The sequence below is a fragment of the Helicoverpa armigera genome, chromosome 1 (genome assembly GCF_030705265.1).
Source record: "Helicoverpa armigera isolate CAAS_96S chromosome 1, ASM3070526v1, whole genome shotgun sequence".
Lineage (NCBI taxonomy): Eukaryota > Metazoa > Arthropoda > Insecta > Lepidoptera > Noctuidae > Helicoverpa > Helicoverpa armigera.
The window spans coordinates 3,757,293-3,784,271 of NC_087120.1; the positions used below are offsets into that span (position 1 = coordinate 3,757,293).

Below are 26,979 nucleotides of genomic sequence, written 5' to 3' on the forward strand. Positions count from 1 at the left end.
TTATAGTTTCCGAGTAAATCGGCTGTGACAGACGGACAGACGGACAGACGGACATGACGAAACTATAAGGGTTCCGTTTTTGCCATTTTGGCTACGGAACCCTAAAAACTGCGTTGCCTATTCCTACATATGTATAGGCGATGTATATACCATTGTAAGTTTATTTTTTATTTTTAAAATTAATGTAAATATTATGTAAATATACTCTTTACACATCCATAATTTTCAAAATAAAATTGTATGTATAACTAATCAATTTACAAGGATATTTTATTGTTGTGTTTTATTGAACCGTATTTTACATGTTTTAATATGGTATTTTAAACATATTTTATCAAATTAATATTTAAAAAAGGTCAATATTATTATCATATTAAAATAAGAAAAAAATTGCGTGAATTTGTTATCAAACTTTATTAAGTAATTTTAGGCAATTTTAATTTATATCCTCCCGGATTTCTGCTACCCCAGTACTTTATCGTTAGGCATACAACGTATGGATATGTATATTGAAACATTGTACAGACCAGCGCTTTTTGTTTACCTGTGAGCACGTTTCTGGTGTGAGTGTATAAAAGAGTGGGGGTTGAAACCGATAGAAATCTTCCGATCTCTGTCTAGATTATTATTGGTGATATTGGTTAAAACGAGTAGCAATATTTTTGTGAACAGGCAAGCTATTCATCAATTTCAGTCAGTTTACATCGGTTGCCATGGAAACCCACGCAAAGAGTTCATAGTGAGTACTACCAGAACTACATGACCCAAAAGGAGCTCTTTCCGGAACAACTATTTCCTCACTAAGTTCCAAACCAAAAACTTCTGTTGTAGTATATATTTGTTTATAATTTGCCGAATTTGCTACCACAGTAGGTATAGTAAGGTAATACATAATTCTTATTAAATTTACATACGGACTACAGTTCTTATTTTCAGTAAAGCATGCAGACATACAGATTTTGATGTCTACTTTTACTTAAAGGTAGCTTCCCTAAAAAGTAGAAACATTATGAGGAATGACATTCTTGATTGTAAGAACATGACATATGAACATGACTGGAAGCCGACCCCAACATGGTTGGGAAAAGGCTAGGAGGATGAAGAACATGACAGGCCACAAGGGCATTACGTTAAAAGCTCATCTCCTTTTATTGCTGCAGTGCTAGTAGTTCAAGTTCACGAATGTCTATCGGCTGGTGAGATGACGTCGTAGACGATGATACGTCACGAGTACGACTGTATTACTAGGAAGGCAGGCTGTCTTATCGATTACCATCTCAATGACGTACTGAAAACAGTATAGCATATCTATACGATAGTCCAAGTGATCTACTATAAACTGTTAACATTCAAACCTCTTTCAGAATGCTAACCCAGTTCTTTGATGAGTATAAATCTATTCAATTAAGGTTTTTAATTTATACATAATGATAGGTTAATTAACTGTTGGCTATATTTAATTGCGATGTGGTATTCTCTTAATGTCAACTTAAGTAGTAGTGTAGTATATCAATTGGCACGCATTTCTTCGCGAATATTTACGTATACTGGATCTGCTTTCGGCAAGCTTACTTATTTAATGACGTCTCGATCACAAACGCGTTGATTGTGACTTCCTAATGTCTATGGGGTTCTAGTACCTACATTGACATGAAAACACATTTTTTCCTTGGATAGCGGCCATTTGGCTGTTTTCGTTTACAATTTCGTTCAGCTAGCAAGCTGCTTTACAAAATTAGTAAAAAACAGCAGTTATGCAACATGTAGCGGAGAATGCAAAATAAGCTGGGGAACGTTTGTATTGCCTTAATACCAAGTTAAAGGCCTCCCTTTCTCAGAAAAAATTAGCTTTGTTCATCACGCTTGCTGAATGTCATTTATTTAATTTTTGTGTACATATTATATTTTACACACATGTATGTTACCTTTTTAATCATTGACCATATCAAGGCCCTTTTTTAATGAAGAACGAATTGACGTTCTTACTACAGTTAAATGGAGTTTAATACTATAGTACGCGCCAAATAAGCGTGCAATAAAGTTCGTTCACCTCCTTCTACCAATGTATCCAATATTTCAAAACGATACGAAAAAAATGTATGGGCAGTGTCGCTAACACGATCAATACAAGTGTATCGTGGTAAGAGGCGTCCTTGTCGCAAAGGATTACAAACCTTTGGTCAAAATTATGATCAGTCGTTTTTAGTTCAAATATGGGCAGACAAGCGCATTCCAAATTCGAAATGACGGAAGGACATTGTTTCAAAATGGCGAACAGGTGATGCGCCCCTGACGGCAGGGCGGTTGAATGACCTTTATTGCAAGTTTATTTGGCGCGTACTATACCAACTATATTCGGAACTACAATCACAGATTTCCTCTGCATTTATGCAGCTCTAGTGACAGAGAATAACTCTTTGCCAGAATTTAATAGCGCGATTCACAGATTCAGGCTTCACGTTCAACGCCATCTATTGTTGCAAAAATTGGTGACTGAGTTATATTTTAAACTAGGAATGAAATGTGAATAAATGGCATTTTAATGCTATTTGATGTGCTTGTTTCGATTTTTTCTGGCAATAGAATAATATTACAAAAGAATTTCGAAAATCGAGAAAACAAATCAAAATGACAACTTTTAACATGTAAATCTTTAATTAACTTCTTCCAATGAAATGGTAAAATCTCTAGAGGATTCCTGTTTATCTGAAGCTGAAATATTTCCTTTGTGCTATCTCGTGGTACTAGGGAAGCAGAGGCTTGTTGAAGGTAAAAGTTATTTTGATCGCAACAACAACCTATTTAAAATGTGTGAGTTCTATCCATAAATGTGTTTTCACGAATTGTTTTGTACGTTATGCTGGTTTAAATATTGAAGTATGTTGCGATCGACAAACTGTCTTATTGGCAAGTCTTAAAAGTTTTATATATAAAAAAATATAAAAAAAGTTTCGTTAGGAAAGTTGTTTGTTATTGATGAGTAGAATCACGTATATAAGCATCGGTCGGTCACTCAACATTTTTTATATTATATTTTTTATATTGTAACATCCTTAAGTCCATCCTTAAATAAGAGGCTAGTACTGGAAATGCATGAAACTCTCAAAATATCAGTACTGCGGTCCACAAAAGACACGTGGCGTCCACTATAATGTGATAAGAAATATTTATAAAATAGTAGAAGCCTCTTGGTGCGATCTTCTTAATATGTTGTGTTCCTGGTACCCTACCACCATATTGCACATGCGCTAAAATTCTACAGCTTAAGTCACGCAGTCAATGGCACATGTTACTACCAACAGCTTTCAAAGTGGAATAGTTGTGTTCATAACATAACACAATATTCTTTAGGGCCATCCAGGCACGTTAACTTCTACCTGGGGAATAAATATAGCGGTTTAACAAAGGGATTTTCTGTACGAAAGCTGTCAAAACGTAAAAATTCTTTAGTTGTAAGCTATCTGGCGTTTGAAAAGTCGGCCCTAAGTATAATAAAAGGTAATGTCGATTTTAAAGTCCAGTGCTGTGTAGCCCAAGTTCATCGACATTATTATAATATAATAAACTTCATTTTCTTAAAACTATTTTCTATGAACTTTCAAGTAAAATCATAGACAGCAGATGGTTAAAGAAAAACGAACGTTTATGTTTTCAGTGAAAATGGGTATGAGAATCAAAATTATTACGATGTTTCACAATGCTACATCGAAAATTTTCCCAAAACTCAGCAGACAGGTAAACGAACGCAAGCAAACTTCAGATTAAGGTATAGCCTTGTTCACCTATCTGCCACCATTTCGGGTTATCTTCGAATGTATGTTAGTCAGTCGGTGGCCTAACTTAAATTTAAATATTTTTGTTTCTTTCACATATTACATTACACATATACCTTAAACTAGGCACACAATTAGACCTCTGGCGTCTGTTTTAGAATGCCATGGCCAACGATTGGATCAACGTGCTCATTACAGTTATGTATTGATTAGGTCAATGAAGTAATCTTCCAGTTTACGTTTTATATTTTTTCTGTTCAGTGAGTCTCTAAAGTCAACAGGAATCTGATTGAGTATAGTAGGTATCATGAACGAAGCGATGCTTCTACGATAAAAAATATTTTTACGTGGCACTTATAGCATTTTTTAATGTTTCATGTTTATTTCACTGGATTTGTGTGTCATAGTTGCCAAAGTGATCCATGAGAAATGAGCTCAGCTCCGTATAAACTCCAGGATTTTATGGATTTTAAGGAAAAGCGACATCTTTGCTTGGAGTTCGTGAAGTTCAGTAAATTCAAGAGGATTGAGAAATTATAGCTGTGAGATAGATGGCGTTATCAATAATCATGCATACCTGTTGATCTCGTAGAAACTTCCTATTTGTTTATGAAATCCTAGTAGATGGTCTTCTGAAATATTTGTTGATATGGATAGATATAACCATATATCTGTCTTTTCCCAACTATGTTGGGGTCGGCTTCCAGTCTAACGGGATTCAGCTGAGTACCAGTGTTTTTACAAGGAGCGACTGCCTGCCTATCCGACCTTCTCGACCCAGTTACCTTGTATTTAGTAAGACTGGCTTGAAAATTACCGTAACGACTGCCAAAATGTTCAGTGACAGCCGGGACCTACAGTTTATCGTGCCCTCCGAAAGACGGTCGTCGTTGTCTAAAAATATACTTGTAAAGTGCAAATAAACTGAGAAAAGACACATTGGTATCACTAATACTTGAGAAGTTATTTCTTTACCCATTATGCCACCATATATAGATCCCACTAATATTATAAATGCGAAAATCCATTTGTTTGCTACGCTTTCACGCAAAACCTGCTTAACCGATCATCATGAAACTTTGTACACTTATTCTTGGTGGCACTAGAATGAACATAGGATACTTTTTATCAGCACACTTGATAGCACTTTTAAACCCCTTACCACTACAAAACCGGTCAGATCTTTTACTTTATCATTCAGGAGCCTAGTCTTAAAATGCCAGGCAAACGGTAAAAAATCTTTAATCGTGAGCAGCGATCTGATGAAGATCCTTCAAATAGAAACGAATAAAAAAAAAGAAAATTTATTATGGTACTGTTCGCAGAACAAAGGTTTAAGTTAAAATTACTCGTGGGCAGTTGGGGTGGAAGTAGAAACCCATATTATAGTTCTGAAGCTCTGTACGTTAAAAGTTCCATGTTGTTGTTTTTCACAGTAAGAAGCTACATGACTAGAGTGTATTTCTTTGAAAAAAAAAATGCTAATTTCATTTAGTAAATGTTATTTAATTTATTTTCTAAAATGTAGAAAATATTTTTTTGCTCGTATTTCAGGGAAAGCAAAGACTTGTTATTTATACACGACGTTATTAAAGAGAGATTTTATTATTTTAGGGAGATTTTGACAAAGTTCATTGACATTTCAAAAAAACTTGTAACTTCAACATTAAGAAATATATTTAAACTGGTGTTTCATATTATATTGTATAACAGTTATATCCATCGGAAATAACTATAAAAAGAGGCTGTGCGTGTGCGTGCATAGGACACTTTAATTGGAACATTTGTACTTACTTCTTTATGCAAGGTTCCAGCTTCTCATGTTCCCAGATCAGGTAATGGCAGCGACTTAAAACTGTAGTTCGTATACTTGTATGCTGAAATAAAGTTTGATTTTAGTATATTCGATATATTTTCGACAAAATAAAATACGTATTATTGAAAAATCCTTACAAATGGTGTGAAAATTCTTGTCTTTTCTTGACTATCCACCGCATTAATTATTCGTGCAACTGAGGAAAGAAATTTGATATCAAAAACAAGGTACTTAAATTAGCAAACATATTTATTTACACATCTTCTTGAAACCCGCTTTCCGTTGTCACAACGTAACATAAAAGCGGCTTGACCGATTTAGCTAAAAATTAGAGGGGAGGTAACTTACACCCGGGAGAAGGTTTAAGGATAGTTTTTGTCACCATCCGGGTACGGGACGCGGGTGAAACCGCGGGCGAAAGCTAGTATAACTATAAATAAGATAAGTACGATTTAAACGAGAAAGACTACTTGCTGGCCTTGAACTTGTCTCTTGTTAAGGACGTACGTTAAACGGAATTCACTGGCCTACTAATGTTGATTTCAGTGCTCAGTGTTCTATCAATAAAATCACATTTTCCAGAAAAGTAAAGTTTGAAGAAACCAAACACACAACAGTAGTACTACGGCGTAGCATTACCGCGTAACACTACGGCGTAGCAATTGTCTAAGCCGACGCGTGTATGAGAATTCTGTAATAATCACACTTAAATACTGAAAAAGTAAAAAAATTGGGTAAATGCCTATTATACGTCAGAGCTTCCAACAGTGAAAGATTTTTCCAAAAATAGAAATAGTTTCAGAGCAACATGAGCAAACATCGAAATAATCAATTCTTTCTTCATTGTATATTAATTACTATAGAATTAAATACCACTTTGCAAAAGGTTAGGCAACTATGCTCTGCCACGGTACTAGAGAATCATAAGAGTCCAGGAAGTTTGTATTTCAAGAACTTCATCCTATATTGATACTGGTATCTACAGGCTGAATTTAACGGTACATGTATTGCCAAAACTACAGCTTTCCTCTTTATCAAATGCAATATGCATGAATCTAGACATAGATAGACGTAAGTTTCCCATCCATGCTATAAACCCAAAGTTTCGAAGTTGACGCCACCTCTTTGAAGTAGACTAATAACGCAGACGTGAAAGTGGCTTAAAACTGTCACTTAATTCGGAAAATGAATACATACATGTTTTTTTTCTAGTTGTAATGTCTGTTAAGTCAAGTTTAATATTTTTCCGAACGTCATAACCTTGAATATGTTTTGGACTACAAGAAATATAAATATAACTTAGTTGCTCACTGACGTATACTTCTTAGGGTACATTCCTACAGACAGGCTCGGAAAGGAGGGGAAATTCTTAAACGTTGAAAATCGACTTAGTATTTGTAGTATGGTTTATTTATGCACGTGCACTGCTTTTGTCTTTAAGAAAGTCGAAGGCGCTTGGTGTCAAATAATAAGAGGAGCTAACCTGCTCCGATCGCGTACTTTTTCTGGGTCTTGCAGACGTTTGACTCTTATTGCATGCTCGTTAACGCTCATGCAGACGATCGGTTTCGGTCTGTGTGAACGGACCCTTAACCATTTTGTTTGATTATATTAAGTGTGCAATTATTTGTTATCCCTAATAAATAAAATATAAAAACTAGCATAAAAAGCAATAGTAGTTAGGATTCAAACCAATAAACAACTACAGCCTACGTTACAAAAAAATGTATTTTAAACGAAGGTCATTCATTTTGGTCATTCGTTTCTGTCCGTCAACTAGTCTTTGCGCACGCAGAAAATGGCTGCCGCGATTGACATAAGCCAGTAATACCAGTCACGAATGTTCCCAATTTGTAAGGATATTATTTATTATATATGTATATGTTAAAGAAGATACAAGGTGTATAGTGAAATAATACTTCATACAAAATAGGCATGATGACAGGGTTAAAAAATAGAATTCCATTTAGTCCGCATTTTAGATTAGGCAAAAATATCAGACACCTTTTTTTTTTTAACAAAACATTAAATATTTTTAAGATGTAACGCAACAAAGATTGTTGTATACATGTACATGTTTATGTACATGTACACAATCTGTGTGTCTTAATTGTGAGAGAAAAGAAAAAATACGTATCCATTATTTTAGGGTAATACAAAAGACGGACTTATTTATTACTTTTGCCTATGCCCATTATGGAATACTTATACAATGTTATATTCATGATTCAAGTCTACTACATTATTTTTAACATTATTGTTTAAATATTTATGCATTGATATTATAAATATGAATTTTACATTCAATCTGCTTCTTTGATCTCGTTAGTGTTATAGGAGGTTTTAAACTTTGCATTGGCAACACAGTAGATGTGATAGGTAAAGTGATATTAATAGTATTCGAGTCGGAACATGGATGGTCTATTTCCTCATATCACTTCCTCTTCCTTATGCGATCCTGGTAATATTTTGGGGTTCCATTGACGAAATGCCAAAAATGTGATGAAATGAGAGGTAGCGTGATAGCAATGCACAACTTTAGTTTTACAATCTATGACTTCAGGCATCTTCAATCTTGGCATTCATTAGTCACTTTAAAAAAAACAGGTTCAGCGAATGTAACTTTTCCTACATCCGGACAATTTATATACAAAGCGTTTTTTGTTTTTTGTTTTAATTAAGCTAACTTAAGTATTGAATGTCTTGTTCTCTTCATTAAGTATTGAAGTTTTCACTTGTTTATTAAATATGGATCGTTTTTGTGGTACAAAAATTGTATAAAAACAAAATTTTATATTTTTTTCTTTAAATCTACTTAATAGCAAGAGATGGCGTTACTGATACAATTGCTGCCCCTCTGAATCGCGCTGGTTCTGCCAAACGAAAGTACCAGGATTGAATAAACGCGAGGTGGTTCATCAGAACCCAACCTAACGTTCTCAGAAACTTTTAAATTAGATGATACAAAAGTTACACCATTAATGTATAAACAAGCTATTTATGATACATTGTTTATTAAAAAACAAGACCAATTTAGAGCTCAATATTAAGATTGGAAATAAAATTTTCAACGAATTTGTTTGTGAGACAAAGAAACTAGTCTCTGAAACTGTGCTCAATAAATTGTTTTCACTATAAGGGTCATTATAATAATAATAACACACTCACGTATGGCGAAGCAATCATTATGCAGTATGCTACAATTACTCATCTTATTTATAACTAAGTTTGCTTGAATTACCATTTAGTGTCCTGCCAAATGTATTCGTATGAATTTCAATAACTGAGTTTTATGCGCTCAACACAGTTTTCCGGAAGTGTTCTTTTCTGATTATGTGTGTGTCTGTATTTATATTCTCCTTGAAATGGAATACCTATAACAGAAACAGTTTTGTTATGTTGTGGGTGCTTACATTAGGATTTCTTTCTTTCTTCGTATTTTAAGTACCACCTCATTTGAACCCAAACTATATGTTATACGCACATTTAAACGTCCTATTGATATAAAAACACAGTGTTACCCTTCACAAGTTGCAAATTATCTCGTTTTTGGATGTGATGCAGGCTATGTAATATTCTAGCGGCCACACAGGTGGCATTAATTATGTTTAAATACTCCTACGAGCTTATCAGTCCTAGTATTATTTTAGGATTCCGGCGAGGTGGGGATCGTTCATTTTTGCCTTGCGTATTTAATTTTTTTTAAATGAAAAAGTTGTAGGAGAGCTACAATGGACGGGAGCTACATGTTTTGCATACAACAATACTTTTATTTAAAAAGCTTCCCGTTCCCCAATGTGAAATGTGAAAGAATTTCACTTTCACACACGAGTGCAACCCATCACGTTTTATTATATCCTAGTACCAGTATCTTTAAATAAATTCCAGCACCCTACCTGCACATACCTACAACTATTAAAATGCAATATCAATTCGTCCTTTAATAATACATCTTAGCATTTCTGCTGAGCTAGTAGTTCTGGTGAGAGAATATTGAACCGATCCTGTCAGTGCTCGTTCAACTAACGCATGTACATTATGTATATGTTCTTGTGATTTTTCTCGCCTGCTCTTAAGTTATGTAATTTGAGTCATGTTTTTTTTATTTTAAAATCGTTGTCTCATATAATTAGGTATATAAAAAATAAACGCACGAGCTACTACAAAGTTTTGTCGTTCCTGCAAAATGTCGTTATTTTGTACGTAAAGCTTTTGGTGGTTGCAACGCAATACTTGACTATTGTTTATGTACAATGTATACTCGATCAAAATGCTCTTGTAATTTATCTACCCCTAGTAGAGTGAGAAATTTCAAAGGCATCTGATTCATCCAAAGATGAACTGGAATAAGTACGATTCAAACAATACTGGCCTTGAACCTGTCTCGTATTAAAATTGATTATTTAAAAAAATATATATATAAGGACGAACGCTAAGTGTACATAATGCACTGGCGTACTAAGGTTGTGCTTTACTTTTATTCAGACTAGAATAGTGAATAAGTGTAAAAAATCGGGGTAAAATGCCTACGTCCCCGGGATTTTATCTTCTAAAAAGTGAAAGAATTCTTCCAAAAGGATCATTAGATTCGGAGAGCAATGTGCGAATAGAAACAATCCATTCTTTGGTCTTTAAAGATTGAAAGATTTCGCACGCGTGCCTACCAAACCAAACCACTTCAAACCACGATAACTGAAGTTAGGCACCGTTGCTGGTCCACGGTACTAGAGCACCATAAGCTCCAGGAGGTTTGTATTTCGAGCACTCAATACATCAATATAAATACCGGTATCTACAGGTTAATTTAAATGATGCATGTACTGCCAAAACTACAACTTTCCTCTTTCTCAAATGCAATATGCATGAATCTAGACAGAGATCGACATGAGTTTCCATTCTCAGCATCCTATCCCCACTATAAATCAACCCAAAATTTTCGAAGCTGACGCCACGCCTTTGAAATATCTAGAGTAATACAACGCAGAAGCGAAAGTTACTTTAAACTCCTGATTAATTCCGAAAACTAATACATGCATATTTTAATTTTGTATAAGTTTTGAACTACAATAAATATAACTATCATGAAAGGTGATAGTAGTTAGTATTCATGTTAACAAACAACTACCGCCTACTTGACAGAAAATATTATTTAAAACGCAGTTTACTCATTTAGAAATAAATGAAGTTATGCTATCTGTCCGTTAACTAGTCTTTGCGCATATAGAAAATGGCTGCCACGATTGACATAAGCCAGTGATACCGGTCTATGAAAGGTCCCAATTTTTAAGATATATTATAATTAACTAGCTTCCGCTCGCGGTTTCACCTGCGTTCCGAGAGAACTGCTTCCCGTAACTGGATGGTGACAAAAACTTTCTATGGGTATATCCGTAAGTCGCACAAAGCTAAATTAATGTTAAAGCTTCTTTAAATCTATTGCTGACTCTTTCTTTGTCAACAAAATCAAAAAGACATGGTGACAAAAACTTTATATAGCTATTAACCCTCTAATTTGTAGCTTTATCGATACAGCCGTTCACGCGTGATGGTGGTACTAAGGGATACAGGGATTAATTTTTGTATATAAATAAATAGATATAAGAATGTTAAAGGAGATAAAAGCAACTAGTATTAGTGACCTATCGTGTAAAGCAATATAAAGCTTCGGGGCTGCGGGTTGTTCGAAAGAGATACCGCGGCCCTGGTACATAAAAAGCCTATGACGGAACACGACGGTTTTTAGTCAGTAAGAGTCTGACACTCCCTCACCGCTGCTAACCCACAGCGGGAGGGGTCATTTGATGATTTTTGACGTCGGAAAAAAAAAGCAATATAAAACTTCAAACAGAATCGCAGAATATAATTACAAACAAAAAATAAAACACAGATACATTTCTTTCCCCAATAATAAATAATCGCTACAAGTTTATTGTGAATTATGCATTTGTGTTCCGATATTTTGATTATGAATTTGTCACGCAATCTGTTTCTTGGATTCTGACCACAAGAGGAGTTTTTAAACTTTGCATTGGCAACACAGTTGATGTGATTGGCTGTAGCTCTCCCTGTGAACATAGCATACTACAGACGTCCTTATCACTCCTATGCGAATATTCATAACGAAATATTCAAAATTTATACCTTAAAGTAATTCTTATTTTCAAAACAAATAATTAAATAAAAATATCTAAAAAAATCTTGACTCTCAAACCTCACATACCGTTATGTTACATTTGAAATATTCAAATTAATGACTGAGTAAAAAATATTTGTAGTTGAAAACGTGCATCGCGCCAGCAAAGTTTTCTCGAGTTATCGTATGATGGCGAATTTCAGACGTTACAGTCGGGGGGTCCGTAGCTCCTCAGGAAGCTGTTTCGTCGCTAGACCGTTATATGTGTAGCGGCACCCACTGTTGTACTATACGTATGAGCCTACCTACATACGCAGTTAAAAGAGAATACTACAATAACATACGAGATGTCTCCATCTCAACGCCACTGCAGAAGCTGCTTTGACCTTTCTTTTTGGCTTTCTTATCATTTTCCTTGTAAAAATAAATACAATTGAAATGCTGAGCATCTATGTACATATGTATCATATAGCCACCAAAGAATTCTTATTGCAACTACTTTAAACTTTTTGCATGACATGGTGAAGATGCCGTTATTTCTTATAATATAATGTCAGTCATCCATTTAACCCCACCTCCTAGTGACCCAAATTACTCCAGAAATGAATAGGACAGACTGTTGACGAAAAAAACTTTAACCGTCTTACCACAAAAACGTTTAAACGTTAGTTTAAGACTTGTCTAAAAAAATGTCAGATTATGACGTTGACATATGGTTCATTTTGCAGCCACATTTTTTTTAGACAAGACGTTTAAGTTTTTGTAGTTAGGCCATAGATGTTTTTCATTGAATTCTTTATTATACTATTCGTTACGAAATTATCGCAATTTGGTCCTACTATTACCTGTAGAATAATCACATACCCAACAATGAGTGAAACATGGCTTCATTTCTTTATTTAACTTGCATAATGTGATTTGTTGCTTTGATTGAAGCTTTTCTTCCTATAAGTTTTCCATTTTTAGAAAATAGATGGCATTTTTAAACAAGTTAGGCTATAAACTTGATAATCCCCACCGCGCCAGAAACCTAAACTGATACTAGGATTCAATAAGCTAGTAGGAGTAGTCAAACTAAAGTAAGGCCATCTATCTGAATTTGCCCGAGACAATGACGTAGCTTTCAACAAATCTCAAACGAAATAATTTGCAACTTGTTATAACATGAAAAATGCAACTAACATTTACAAAAGTATGTAGATGGCGTTATTGCTAACTCGTGTGTTTCTGAATCGCGGTATTTGAATCTTTCCAAAGGGCACCAGCGATTACCAGGTTTGCATAACATCGAAGCAATTATTCTTCCGTCGCAGTTACGTAGCAGCTATATAATACTTTATCAAGTTTGACTTTCAAAGTTTAACAACACTAATAAAAAGCTCCAAAAGGATAATAATTCTTCGTTGTGGCACATGTCCTTGATGGTTGATGAACAGGACAAGTAATAGTAACTCAACAAACTATTTACAAAATGTGTGTTGTGATTTACATATTTTTTATACATTCGTTTTAAATTTTCCGGATAAAAAACAATGTTTCTTCAATGGGACCTAAAAAAAATAATGAATTAAGTCCAAATGTCCCATAAAATAATGAGTTATATGTACTATAGTAGACATTTTTATTTCAAATTAACTACTTCATAAATGGTATCAGTAAAAATGGCTACTATAAAGTTTTCTCGTACCTGCAAAATGTAATTTGGGTGGGATTTCATTTATTTTTGTAAGGTTGTTTATTTTATTTTTTTCTTATGATGAAGTTAGTTAAAGAAATGTCTCATTTATACTATCTTTTAGATTTTTTAATATGCACTATGTTTCTTACAAAGAAATGAACTAGATTAACTAAATGGACTAGATTTACCAACTGACTGACATGACATGTTATCATATATTATGTCCGTGGATCAAAGTTACACATTCGTTATTTTCGAAAGTGATTCACACTTGGCCGTTTTCAGATTTTTACTTTACTTTGACTAAATACAAACCTTTGTACCATTCGAAGATATTATAGATTTTAGTTCGTTTTAGTTCCTTAGGGGTATAAATTTACACCGGGTATAAAACACCTTCATTATTTTGAAACCGACTCACACTTGGCCATTTTCAGATTTTTCCCTTTTCCTTGACACAAAGACCTACTTCCATGCCAAATTTCAAGTCAATACGACCATTGGAAGTGGTCTAGGTTTTTGATGAGTGAGTCAGTGAATCAGTCAGTCAGTGAGTGTATAGTAAAAATAGCGATTTTCTGACGTCAATATCTCAAGACCTACAATAGGTATATTAATGAAATTTTGTATTTTAGATAAGTGAGGGGGTCTCAACAGATACTAGAAATTTGATATGCGTAAATAAAATGGATTTTGAGTTACAGGGGGGTCGAATTTGGCCCGAAATGGTTCGTGTAATATAACCCACGGCCGGTGTGTCGCTCTTTTTGCTCGAACTTGGCGGACACACTGCCGTGTGTCTAGATTCTGTAAGTAAAGCTTTTGGCGCCAATTGCAACGACTTCATATACATATGTACATACATGAATATTATTTATGTGCAATGTACGCTCCATCAATATGCTCTTGTAACTTATGCACTCCTAGTAGTGTGAGAAACTTCAAAGGCATCTGATTCGCCCAAAGATAAGTACAAGACTACTGGCCTTGAACTTGTCTCGTGTGAAGGACGAACGTTAAATGTAATTCACTGGACTATTAATTTTGATTTCAATGCTCATGATCAGTGTTCTATCACTAAAATAACATTTTCCAGAAAAGTAAAGTTTGAAACCAAAACAAACAACAGTAGTACTACGGCGTAGCATTATCGCGTAGCACTACGGCGTAGCAGTCTTCTAAGCCAATGCGTGTATGAGAATAGGCTAGTTTCCTAAAAAATAATAATTAGTCCGTCTTGTAGATTGTCCAAAATTAAGCGATACGTATTTTTTCTTTTTTAAATTGGATCAGAACTTGTTAAGATATAGCGTGTTAAAGTTGAGTGTGACGTCACAAGTTGCTACAATTTTCAGGACACTGTGACGTAAAAGGCCCCCACTCCTAATTTTTGAAGCGTATTATCTTTGTCATTTTATGGTTAATTAAAAAAAGAAAAAATACGTATCCAATATTTTTTGATTATCTAAAAAGCGGACTAAATATTATTTCATTATTTCGACCCTGGACACTACCCTATTCTGTAATAATCACACTTAAATACTGAAAAAGTAAAATATTGGGTAAATGCCTATTATATGTCAGGGATTTGAGCTTCCAACAGTGAAAAAATTGTTCCAAAAATAAAAATAGTTTCAGAGCTATATGAGAAGCTGCAAACATACGAAACAACCAATTCTTTCTTCATTGAATATTACTATAGATGTTAATACCGCTTTGAAAAAGGTTAGGCAACTATGCTCTGCCACGGTACTAGAGAATCATAAGAGTCCAGGAAGTTTGTATTTCAAGCACTCCAGACTTTATTAATACTGGTATCTACAGGGGGATTTTATCGGTACATGTATTGCCAAAACTACAGCTTTCCTCTTTATCAAATGCAATATGCATGAATCTAGACAGAGATAGGCGTAAGTTTCTCATCCATGCTATAAATCAACCCAAATTGACGCCACCTCTTTGCAGTAGAGTAATAACGCAGAAGTGAAAGTAGTTTAAAACTCTCGCTTGATTCGGAAAATGAATACATACATGTTTTTTTCTGGTCGCAGACATTGCGTTAAGTCAAGTTTATTATTTTTCCTGTACTTTATAATTTTGAGTATGTTTTTGACTACACTAAATATAAATATAACGTAGTTAGTTGCTCGCTGACGTATACTTCTTAACCATTTTGTTTGATTATATAAAGTGTGTAACTGTTTGTTTTCCCTGGTAAATAAAATATAAAAACTAGCATTAAAAGCAATAGTAGTTAGAATTCAAGCCAATAAACAACGACAGCCTACGTTACAAAAATATATTATTTTTAACGAAGCTCATTCACTAAGAAGCAAATTCATTTATCATTTCTGTCCGTCAACTAGTCTTTGCGCACACAGAAAATAGCTGCCGCGGTTGAGATAATCCAGTAATACCAGTCAGTAAATGGTCCCAATTTGTAAGGAAATATTTTATTTATGACATATACGAGAATGCTAAGGGAGATACTGATTTTCATTGCTGTCTTAGGTAAAGATGATTAGCTCCTGAAATATGGAAATGATTTTTTTGTTTCTACTCTTAATTTAAAGCTAAAAGTATAGGCTTTCAAACGAGATCATAAACATTTAACTGTAAATATTGTATCATTGGCAATCGTTGTATTTGTATAGTGCAAGGGGGCGATTCCATTTTTTTGCTCGGGATTGTAGAATAGTTACTTAAACAATGTTATATTAATGATTCATGTTTACTAGGCATTTAATTTACATTATTGTTTAATACACATTTATGCATTGATATTATAAAATATATGAATTTTACATTCAATCTGTTTATTTAATCTCGTTACAATAATAGGAGGTTTTAAACTTTGCATTGGCAACACAGTTCACATGGATGGCCTATTTTCCTCATATCACTTCCTCTTCCTTATGCGATCCTGGTAATATTTTGGGGTTCCATTGACGAAATGCAAAAATGCGATGAAATGAGAGGTAGCGTGATAGCAATGCACAACTTTAGATTTACAAATCTATGACTTCAGGCATCTTCAATCTTGGAATTCAGAAGTCACTTAAAACATGTTCAGCGAATGTAAGTTTTCCTACATCCGGATAATTTATTATACAAAATATAATTATTTTAGCTTTTTTAATTAAGCTAACTTAATTATGGAATGTCTTATCCTATTCATTAAGTATTGGAATTTTCACTTGTTTGATTAAATATGGATCGTTTTGTGGTACACAAATTGTATAAAAACAACATTTTAATATTTTTTCTTTAAATCAACTTAATAGCAAGAGATGGCGTTACTGGTACAATTGCTGCCCCTCTGAATCGCGCTGGTTCTGCCAAACGAAAGTACTAGGATTGAATAAACGTGAGGCGGTTCATCAGAACCCAACCTAACGTTCTCAGAAACTTTTAAATTAGATGATACAAGTTAAGTTTAATGCTCAATCCTTCTCCGTGTGAGAGGAGGTCTGTGCCCAGCAGTGGGACGATAAAAAGGCTGTAACAGTAAAAGTTACACCATTAATGTATAAATAAGCTATTTATGCTACATTGTTTATTAAAAAACAAGACCAATTAAGAGCTCAATATTAAGATTGGAAATACAACTTTCAACGAATTTGTTTGTGAGACAAAGAAACCAGTTTCTGAAACTGTGCTCAATAAACTGTGTTCACAATAAGGCTTATGATAATAATAATAACACACTCACGTATCGCTAAGCAATCATTATGCAGTATGCTACAATGACTCATATTATTTATAACTAAGTGGGCTTGAATTACATAAAACTTTTTGATGTAAATATCAAACACGTAACAGGTCGCCCGGGTAAAAGACACAGTTGCAAATTATCTCGTTTTTGAATGTGATGCAGGCTATGTAATATTCTAGCACACACAGGTGGCATTAATGTTGTTTAAATACTCCTACGAGCTTATGCAGTCCTAGTATTATTTTAGGATTCCGGCGAGGTGGGGATCGTTCATTTTTGAATTGCTTATTTATTTATTTTTTTATGAAAAAGTTGTAGGAGAGCTACAATGGACGGGAGCTACATGTATTGCATACAACAATACTTTTATTTAAAAAAACTTTCCGTTCCCCAATGTGAAATGTGAAAGACTTTCACTTTCACACACGAGTTGTGCAACCCATCACGTTTTATTATATCCTAGTACCAGTATCTTTAAATAAATTCCAGCACCCTGCCTGCACATACTTACAGCTATTAAAATGCAATATCAATTCGTCCTTTAATAATACATCTTAGCATTTCTGCTGAGCTAGTAGTTCTGGTGAGAGAATATTGAACCGATCCTGTCAGTGCTCCTTCAACTAACGCATGTAGGTACATATAATATGTTCTAGTGTTTTTTCTCGCCTGCTCTTAATTTATGTAATTTGAGTCATGTTTTGATTTATTTTAAAATCGTTGTCTCATATAATTAGGTATATAAAAAATAAACGCACGAGCTACTACAAAGTTTTGTCGTTCCTGCAAAATGTCGTTATTTTGTACGTAAAGCTTTTGGTGGTTGCAACGCAATACTTGACTATTGTTTATGTACAATGTATACTCGATCAAAATGCTCTTGCAATTTATGTACCCTAGTAGTGTAAGAAACTTCAAAGGCATCTGATTCGCCCAAAGATGAACCGGAATAAGTACGATTTAAACAAGATTGACCTTGAACCTGCCTCGTACTAAAATTGATTATTAAAAAAAATGTGATTGAAGGACGAACGCTAAGTGTACATAATGCACTGGCGTGCTAAGGTTGTGTTTTACTTTTTTTTTTATTCAGACTAGAATAGTGAATAAGTGTAAAAAATGGGGGTAAAATATGCCTACGTCCCCGGGATTTTATCTTCTCAACCGTGAAAGAATTCTTCCAAAAGGATCATTAGCTTTGAAGCAATGTGCAAACAGACACAATCAGTTCTTTGGTCTTTAAAGATTAGTACAGATTTTAATACCGTTTTGAAAGATTTCGCACGTATGCCTACCAAACCAAACCACGCCAAACCACGATAACTGAAGTTAGGCACCGTTGCTGGTCCACGGTACTAGAGCACCATAAGCTCCAGGAGGTTTGTATTTCGAGCACTCAATACATCAATATAAATACCGGTATCTACAGGTTAATTTAAATGATGCATGTACTGCCAAAACTTGAACTTTCCTCTTTCTCAAATGCAATATGCATGAATCTAGACAGAGATCGACATGAGTTTCCATTCTCAGCATCCTATCCCCACTATAAATCAACCCCAAATTTTCGAATCTGACGCCACGCCTTTGAAATATCTAGAGTAATACAACGCAGAAGCGAAAGTTAGTTTAAACTCCTGATTAATTCCGAAAACTAATACATGCATATTTTAATTTTGTATAAGTTTTGAACTACAATAAATATAACTATCATGAAAGGCAATAGGTAGTAGTTAGTATTCATGTTAACAAACAACTACCGCCTACTTGACAGAAAATATTATTTAAAACGCAGCTCACTCATTTAGACATAAATGAAGTTATCCTATCTGTCCGTTAACTAGTCTTTGGACATATAGAAAATGGCTGCCACGATTGACATAAGCCAGTGATACCGGTCTATGAAAGGTCCCAATTTTTAAGATATATTATAATTAACTAGCTTTCGCCCGCGGTTTCACCTGCGTTGCGAGAGAACTGCTTCCCGTAGCTGGATGGTGACAAAAACTTTCTATGGGTATATCCGTAAGTCGCACAAAGCTAAATTAATGTTAAAGCTTCTTTAAATCTATTGCTGACTCTTTCTTTGTCAACAAAAACAAAAACACCTGGTGACAAAAACTTTATATAGCTAACCCTCTAATTTGTAGCTTTATCGGTACAGCCGTTCACGCGTGATGGTGGTACCAAGGGATACAGGGATTTATTTTTATATACATATAAATAGACAGAAATATGAATGTTTCTAAAATAAAAGCAATGTGTATTACTGACCTATCGTGTAAAGTAATATAAAACTTCAAACAGAATCGCAGAATATAAATACAAACAAAAAATAAAACACAAAACATTTCTTTCCCCAATACTAAATGATCGCTTCAATTTTACTGTGAATTATAATTTGTATATTGATATTTTGAATATGAATTTGTCACGCTGTCTGTTTCTTAAATTCTGACCACAAGAGGAGTTTATAAACTTTGCATTGGCAACACAGTTGATGTGATTGGCTGAAGCTCTCCCTGTGAACATAGCATACTACAGACGTCCTTATCACTCCTATGCGAATATTCATAACGAAATATTCAAAATTTATACCTTCAAGTAATTCTTATTTTCAAAACAAATAATTGAATAAAAATATTCAAAAAAATCTTGACTATCAAGCCTCACATACTGTTATGTTACATTTGAAATATTCAAATTAATGACTGAGTAAAAAATATTTGAAGTTGAAAACGTGCATCGCGCAATCAAAGTTTTCTCGGGCTATCACATGATCTCGAATTTCAGATGTTACAGTCGGGGGGTCCGTAGCTCCTCAGGAAGCTGTTTCGTCGCTAGACCGTTATATGTGTAGCGGCACCCACTGTTGTACTATACGTATGAGCCTACCTACATACGCAGTTAAAAGAGAATACTACAATAACATACGAGATGTCTCCATCTCAACCCCACTGCAGGAGCTGCTTTGACCCTCCTTTTGGCTTTCTTATCATTTTCCTTGTAAAAATTAATACAATTGAAATGCTGAGCATCTATGTACATATGTATCATATAGCCACCAAAGAGTTCTCACTGCAACTATTTTAAACTTTTTGCATGACACGGTGAAGATGCCGTTATTTCTTATGATATAATGTCAGTCATCCATTTAACCCCACCTCCTAGTGGCCCAAATTACTCCAGAAATGAATACAACAGACTGTTGACGAAAAAAACTTTAACCGTCTTACCACAAAAACTTTTAAACGTCAGTTTAAGACTTGTCTAAAAAAATGACAGATATGACGTTGACATATGGTTCATTTTGCAGCCACAATTTTTTTTAGACAAGACGTTTAAGTTTTTGTAGTTAGGCCATAGATGTTTTATTCATTGAATTCTTTATTATACTATTCGTTACGAAATTATCGCAATTTGGTCCTACTATTACCTGTAGAATAATCACATACCCAACAATGACTGAAAAAATGACTTCATTTCTTTATTTAAGTTGCATAATGTGATTTGTTGCTTTGATTGAAGCTTTTCTTCCTATAAGTTTTCCATTTTTAGAAAATAGATGGCATTTTTAAATAAGCTAGGCTATATATAAACTTGATAATGCCCACCGCGCCGGAAACCTAAACTGATACTAGGATTCCATAACCTAGAAGGAGTAGTCAAACTAAAGTAAGGCCATCTATCTGAATTTGCCCGAGACAATGACGTAGCTTTCAACAAATCTCAAACGAAATAATTTGCAACTTGTTGTAACGTGAAACGCGTAACTTTAACATTTAACAAAAGCATGTAGATGGCGTTATTGCTAACTCGTGTGTTTCTGAATCGCGGTATTTGAATCTTTCCAAAAGGCACTAGCGATTACCAGGTTAGCATAAAATCAAAGCAATTATTCTTCCATCGCATATACGTAGCAACTACAGAATACTTGAAAAAGTTTGACTTTCAATGTTTAACAACACAAATAAAAAGCTATCCAAATGGATAAATATTTTTTCGCTGTGGCACATGTCCTTGATGGTTGATGAAAAAAATGTGTTGTGGGTTAAAACACGAGAACGAAATCACATGGACTGATTTATAACGTTTTTAATTCAATAAATACATGTTCTTTAAAATTTAATTTTAAATAAAAAATCGTTTTAAATAAATGATTAATTATATCCGAATGTCTTATTAGTTACATGTACTATAGCAGACATTTTTATTGAAAATTAACTACTTAAATAATATCAGTAAAAGCTGGCTGCTGCAAAGCTCTCTCGTACTTGCAAAATGTCGTAATTCTGTATGTAAAGCTTTTGGCTCCAATTGCAACGAGAACATAATTATGTAATACATACATGAATATTGTTTGTGTACAATGTATGCTCGATCAATATACTCTTGTATCTTATGCACTCCTAGTAGCGTGAGAAACTTCAAAGGCCAAAGATAACCCGGAATAAGTACAAGACTACTGGCCTTGACCCTGTCTTGTGTGAAGGACGAACGTTAAATGTAATTCACTGGATTATTAATGTTGATTTCAATGCTCATTCATGATCGGTGTTCTATCACTAAAATCACATTTTCCAGAAAAGTAAAGTTTGAAACCAAAACACACAACAGTAGTACTACGGCGTAGCATTACCGCGGAGCACTACGGCGTAGCAGTCTTCTAAGTCAATGCGTGTATGAGAATTCTGTAATATTCACACTTAAATACTGAAAAAGTAAAATATTGGGTAATTATAAGTCAGGGATTTGAGCTTCCAACAGTGAAAAAATCGTTCCAAAAATACAAATAGTTTCAGAGCTATATGAGAAGCTGCAAACATACGAAACAACCAGTTTTTTCTTCATTGAATATTACTGTAGATGTTAATACCGCTTTGAAAAAGGTTAGGCAACTATGCACTGCCACGGTACTAGAGAATCATAAGAGTCCAGGAAGTTTGTATTTCAAGCACTCCATACTTTATTAATACTGGTATCTACAGGGGGATTTTATCGGTACATGTATTGCCAAAACTACAGCTTTCCTCTTTATCAAATGCAATATGCATGAATCTAGACAGAGATAGGCGTAAGTTTCCCATCCATGCTATAAATCAAACCCAAATTTTCGAAGTTGACGCCACCTCTTTGCAGTAGAGTAATAACGCAGAAGTGAAAGTACCTTAAAACTCTCGCTTGATTCGGAAAATGAATACATACATGTTTTTTTTAGTCGCAATGTCTGTTAAGTCAAGTTTATTAATTTTCCTGTACTTTATAATTTTGAGTATGTTTTGGACTACACTAAATATAAATATAACGTAGTTAGTTGCTCACTGACGTATACTTCTTAACCATTTTGTTTGATTATATTAAGTGAGTAACTGTTTGTTTTCCCTGGTAAATAAAATATAAAAACTAGCATAAAAAGCAATAGTAGTTAGAATTCAAACCAATAAACAACTACAGCCTACGTTACAATTATATATTATTTTAAACGAAGCTCATTCATTAAGAAGCAAATTCATTTATCATTTCTGTCCGTCAACTAGTCTTTGCGCGCGCAGAAAATGGCTGCCGCGATTGAGATAATCCAGTAATACCAGTCAGTAAACGGTCCCAATTTGTAAGGAAATATTTTATTTATGACATATACGAGTATGCTAAGGGAGATACCGATTTTCATTTCTGCCTTAGATAAAGATGATTAGCTCCTGAAATATGGAAATGATTTTTTTGTATCTTCTCTTTATTTAAAGCTAAAAGTATAGGCTTTCAAACGAGACCATAAACATTTAACTGTAAATATTGTATCATTGGCAATCGTTGTATTTGTATAGCGCAAGTGGGCGATTCCATTTTTTTGCTCGGGAGTGTAGAATAGTTAATGAATCATGTTTACTAGGCATTTAATTTACATTATTGTTTAATACACATTTATGCATTGATATTATAAAATATATGAATTTTACATTCAATCTGCTTATTTAATCTCGCTACAATAATAGGAGGTTTTAAACTTTGCATTGGCAACACAGTTCACATGGATGGCCGATTTTCCTTATATCACTTCCTCTTCTTTATGCGATGCTTGGCATTCATAAGTCACTTTAAAAAAACATGTTCAGCGAATGTAAGTTTTCCTACATCCGGATAATTTATTATACAAAATATATTTATTTTCGTTTTTTTAATTAAGCTAACTTAATTACGGAATGTCTTCTATTCATTAAGTATTGTAATTTTCACTTGTTTGATTAAATATGGATCGTTTTTGTGGTACACAAATTTTATAAAAACAACATTTTAATATTTTTTCTTTAAATCAACCTAATAGCAAGAGATGGCGTTACTGGTACAATAGGGTAGTTTCCTAAAAAATAATAATTAGTCCGTCTTGTAGATTGTCCAAAATTAAGCGATACGTATTTTTTCTTTTTTAAATTGGATCAGAACTTGTTAAGATATAGCGTGCTAAAGTTGAGTGTGACGTCACAAGTTGCTACAATTTTCAGGAGACTGTGACGTAAAAGGCCCTCACTCCTAATTTTTGAAGCGTATTATCTTTGTCATTTTATGTTTAATTAAAAAAAGAAAAAATACGTATCCAATATTTTTTGATTATCTAAAAAGCGAACTAAATATTATTTCATTATTTCGACCCTGGAAACTACCCTATTGCTGCTCCTCTGAATCGCACTGGTTCTGCCAAACGAAAGTACCAGGATTGAATAAACGCGAGGCGGTTCATCAGAATCCAACCTAACGTTCTCAGAAACTTTTAAATTAGATGATACAAAAGTTACACCATTAATGTATAAACAAGCTATTTATGATACATTGTTTATTAAAAAACAAGACCAATTAAGAGCTCAATATTAAGATTGGAAATAAAATTTTCAACGAATTTGTTTGTGAGACAAAGAAACAAGTCTCTGAAACTGTACTCAATAAATTGTTTTCACTATAAGGGTCATGATAACAATAATAACACACTCACGTATCGCGAAGCAATCATTATGCAGTATGCTACAATTACTCATATTATTTATAACTAAGTTTGCTTGAATTACCATTTAGTGTCCTGCCAAATGTATTCGTCTGAATTTCAATAACTGAGTTTTATGCGCTCAACACAGTTTTCCCGAAGTGTTCTTTTCTGATTATGTGTGTGTCTGTATTTATATTCTCCTTGAAATGGAATACCTATAACAGAAACAGTTTTGTTATGTTGTGGGTGCTTACATGAGGATTTCTTTCTTTCTTCGTATTTTAAGTACCACCTCATTTGAACCCAAACTATATGTTACACGCACATTTAAACGTCCTATTGATATAAAAACACAGTGTTACCCTTCACAAGTTGCAAATTATCTCGTTTTTGGATGTGATGCAGGCTATGTAATATTCTAGCGACCACACTGGTGGCATTAATGTTGTTTAAATACTCCTACGAGCTTATGCAGTCCTAGTATTATTTTAGGATTCCGGCGAGGTGGGGATCGTTCATTTTTGCCTTGCGTATTAATTTTTTTTTAATGAAAATGTTGTAGGAGAGCTACAATGGACGGGAGCTACATGTTTTGCATACAACAATACTTTTATTTAAAAAGCTTCCCGTTCCCCAATGTGAAATGTGAAAGACTTTCACTTTCACACACGAGTGCAACCCATCACGTTTTATTATATCCTAGTACCAGTATCTTTAAATAAATTCCAGCACCCTGCCTGCACATACCTACAACTATTAAAATGCAATATCAATTCGTCCTTTAATAATACATCAAAGAATATTGAACCGATCCTGTCAGTGCTCGTTCAACTGTTTTTCTCGCCTGCTCTTAAGTTATGTAATTTGAGTCATGTTTTTATTTATTTTAAAATCGTTGTCTCATATAATTAGGTTTATAAAAAATAAACGCACGAGCTACTACAAAGTTTTGTCGTTCCTGCAAAATGTCGTTATTTTGTACGTAAAGCTTTTGGTAGTTGCAACGCAATACTTGACTATTGTTTATGTACAATGTATAGCGTATACTCGATCAAAATGCTCTTGCAATTTATGTACCCTAGTAGTGTAAGAAACTTCAAAGGCATCTGATTCGCCCAAAGATGAACCGGAATAAGTACGATTTAAACAAGACTGACCTCGAACCTGTCTCGTATTAAAATTGATTATTAAAAAATGTGATTGAAGGACGAACGCTAAGTGTACATAATGCACTGGCGTACTAAGGTTGTGCTTTACATTATTTATTTTTTATTCAGACTAGAATAGTGAAGAAGTATAAAAAATGGGGGGAAATGCCTACGTCCCCGGGATTTTATCTTCTAAAAAGTGAAAGAATTCTTCCAAAAGGATCATTAGATTCGGAGAGCAATGTGCGAATAGAAACAATCAATTCTTTGGTCTTTAAAGAGTAGTACAGATTTTAATACAGGTTTTGAAAGATTTCGCACGTATGCCTACCAAACCAAACCACGATAACTGAAGTTAGGCACCGTTGCTGGTCCACGGTACTAGAGCACCATAAGCTCCAGGAGGTTTGTATTTCGAGCACTCAATACATCAATATCAATACCGGTATCTGCAGGTTAATTTAAATGATGCATGTACTGCCAAAACTACGGCTTTCCTCTTTATTAAATGCAATATGCATGAATCTAGACAGAGATCGACATGAGTTTCCATTCTCAGCATCCTATCCCCACTATAAATCAACCCCAAATTTTCGAAGCTGACGCCACGCCTTTGAAATATCTAGAGTAATTACAACGCAGAAGCGAAAGTTACTTTAAACTCCTGATTAATTCCGAAAACTAATACATGCATATTTTAATTTTGTATAAGTTTTGAACTACAATAAATATAACTATCATGAAAGGTGATAGTAGTTAGTATTCATGTTAACAAACAACTGCCGCCTTCATGACAGAAAATATTATTTAAAACGCAGCTCACTTATTTAGAAATAAACGAAGTTATCCTATCTGTGCGTTAAATAGTCTTTGCGCATATAGAAAATGGCTGCCACGATTGACATAAGCCAGTGATACCGGTCTATGGAAGGTCCCAATTTTTAAGTTTTGTTATAATTACCTAGCTTTCGCCCGCGGTTTCACCTGCGTTCCGAGAGAACTGCTTCCCGTAACTGGATGGTGACAAAAACTTTCTATGGGTATATCCGTAAGTCGCACAAAGCTCCATTAATGTTAAAGCTTCTTTAAATCTATTGCTGACACTTTCTTTGTCAACAAGATAAAGAGCTTTGTGCAACTGATGGTTTGCACTTCCCCTCTAATTTGTAGCTTTGTCGATACAGCCGTTCACGCGTGATGGTGGTGCCAAGGGATACAGGGATTTATTTTTATATATAAATAGATAGAAATATGAATGTTTATAAAATAAAAGCAATATGTATTAGTGACATATCGTGTAAAGTAATATAAAACTTCAAACAGAATCGCAGAATTTAAATACAAACAAAAAATTAAACACAGATACATTTCTTTCGCCAACAATAAATAATCGCTACAAGTTTACTGTGAATTATACATTTGTGTTCCGATATTTTGAATATGAATTTGTCACGCAATCTGTTTCTTGGATTCTGACCACAAGAGGAGTTTTTAAACTTTGTATTGGCAACACAGTTGATGTGATTGGCTGATGCTCTCCCTGTGAACACAGCATACTACAGACGTCCTTATCACTCCTATGCGAATATTCATAACGAAATATTCAAAATTTAAACCCTCAATTAAATCTTAATTTCAAAACAAATAATAAAATAAAAATATCTTAAAAAATCTTGACTCTCAAACCTCACATATTGTCATGTTACATTTGAAATATTCAAATTAATGACTGAGTAAAGA

At 34.1% G+C, this 26,979-nt stretch overlaps 1 long non-coding RNA gene across 1 annotated transcript in view; it reads right to left on the reverse strand.

The window, feature by feature from the left end:
- Positions 1–26,979, reverse strand: part of LOC126054100 (uncharacterized) — a 219,134-nt gene that overhangs the window by 73,938 nt on the left and 118,217 nt on the right. Inside the window, exons 8-9 of the long non-coding RNA XR_010277613.1 lie at positions 5,727–5,785; positions 5,568–5,650 (exon numbers count right to left, since the gene is read on the reverse strand). This is a non-coding gene — a long non-coding RNA (uncharacterized LOC126054100). The remainder of the gene's footprint in view (positions 1–5,567; positions 5,651–5,726; positions 5,786–26,979) is intronic.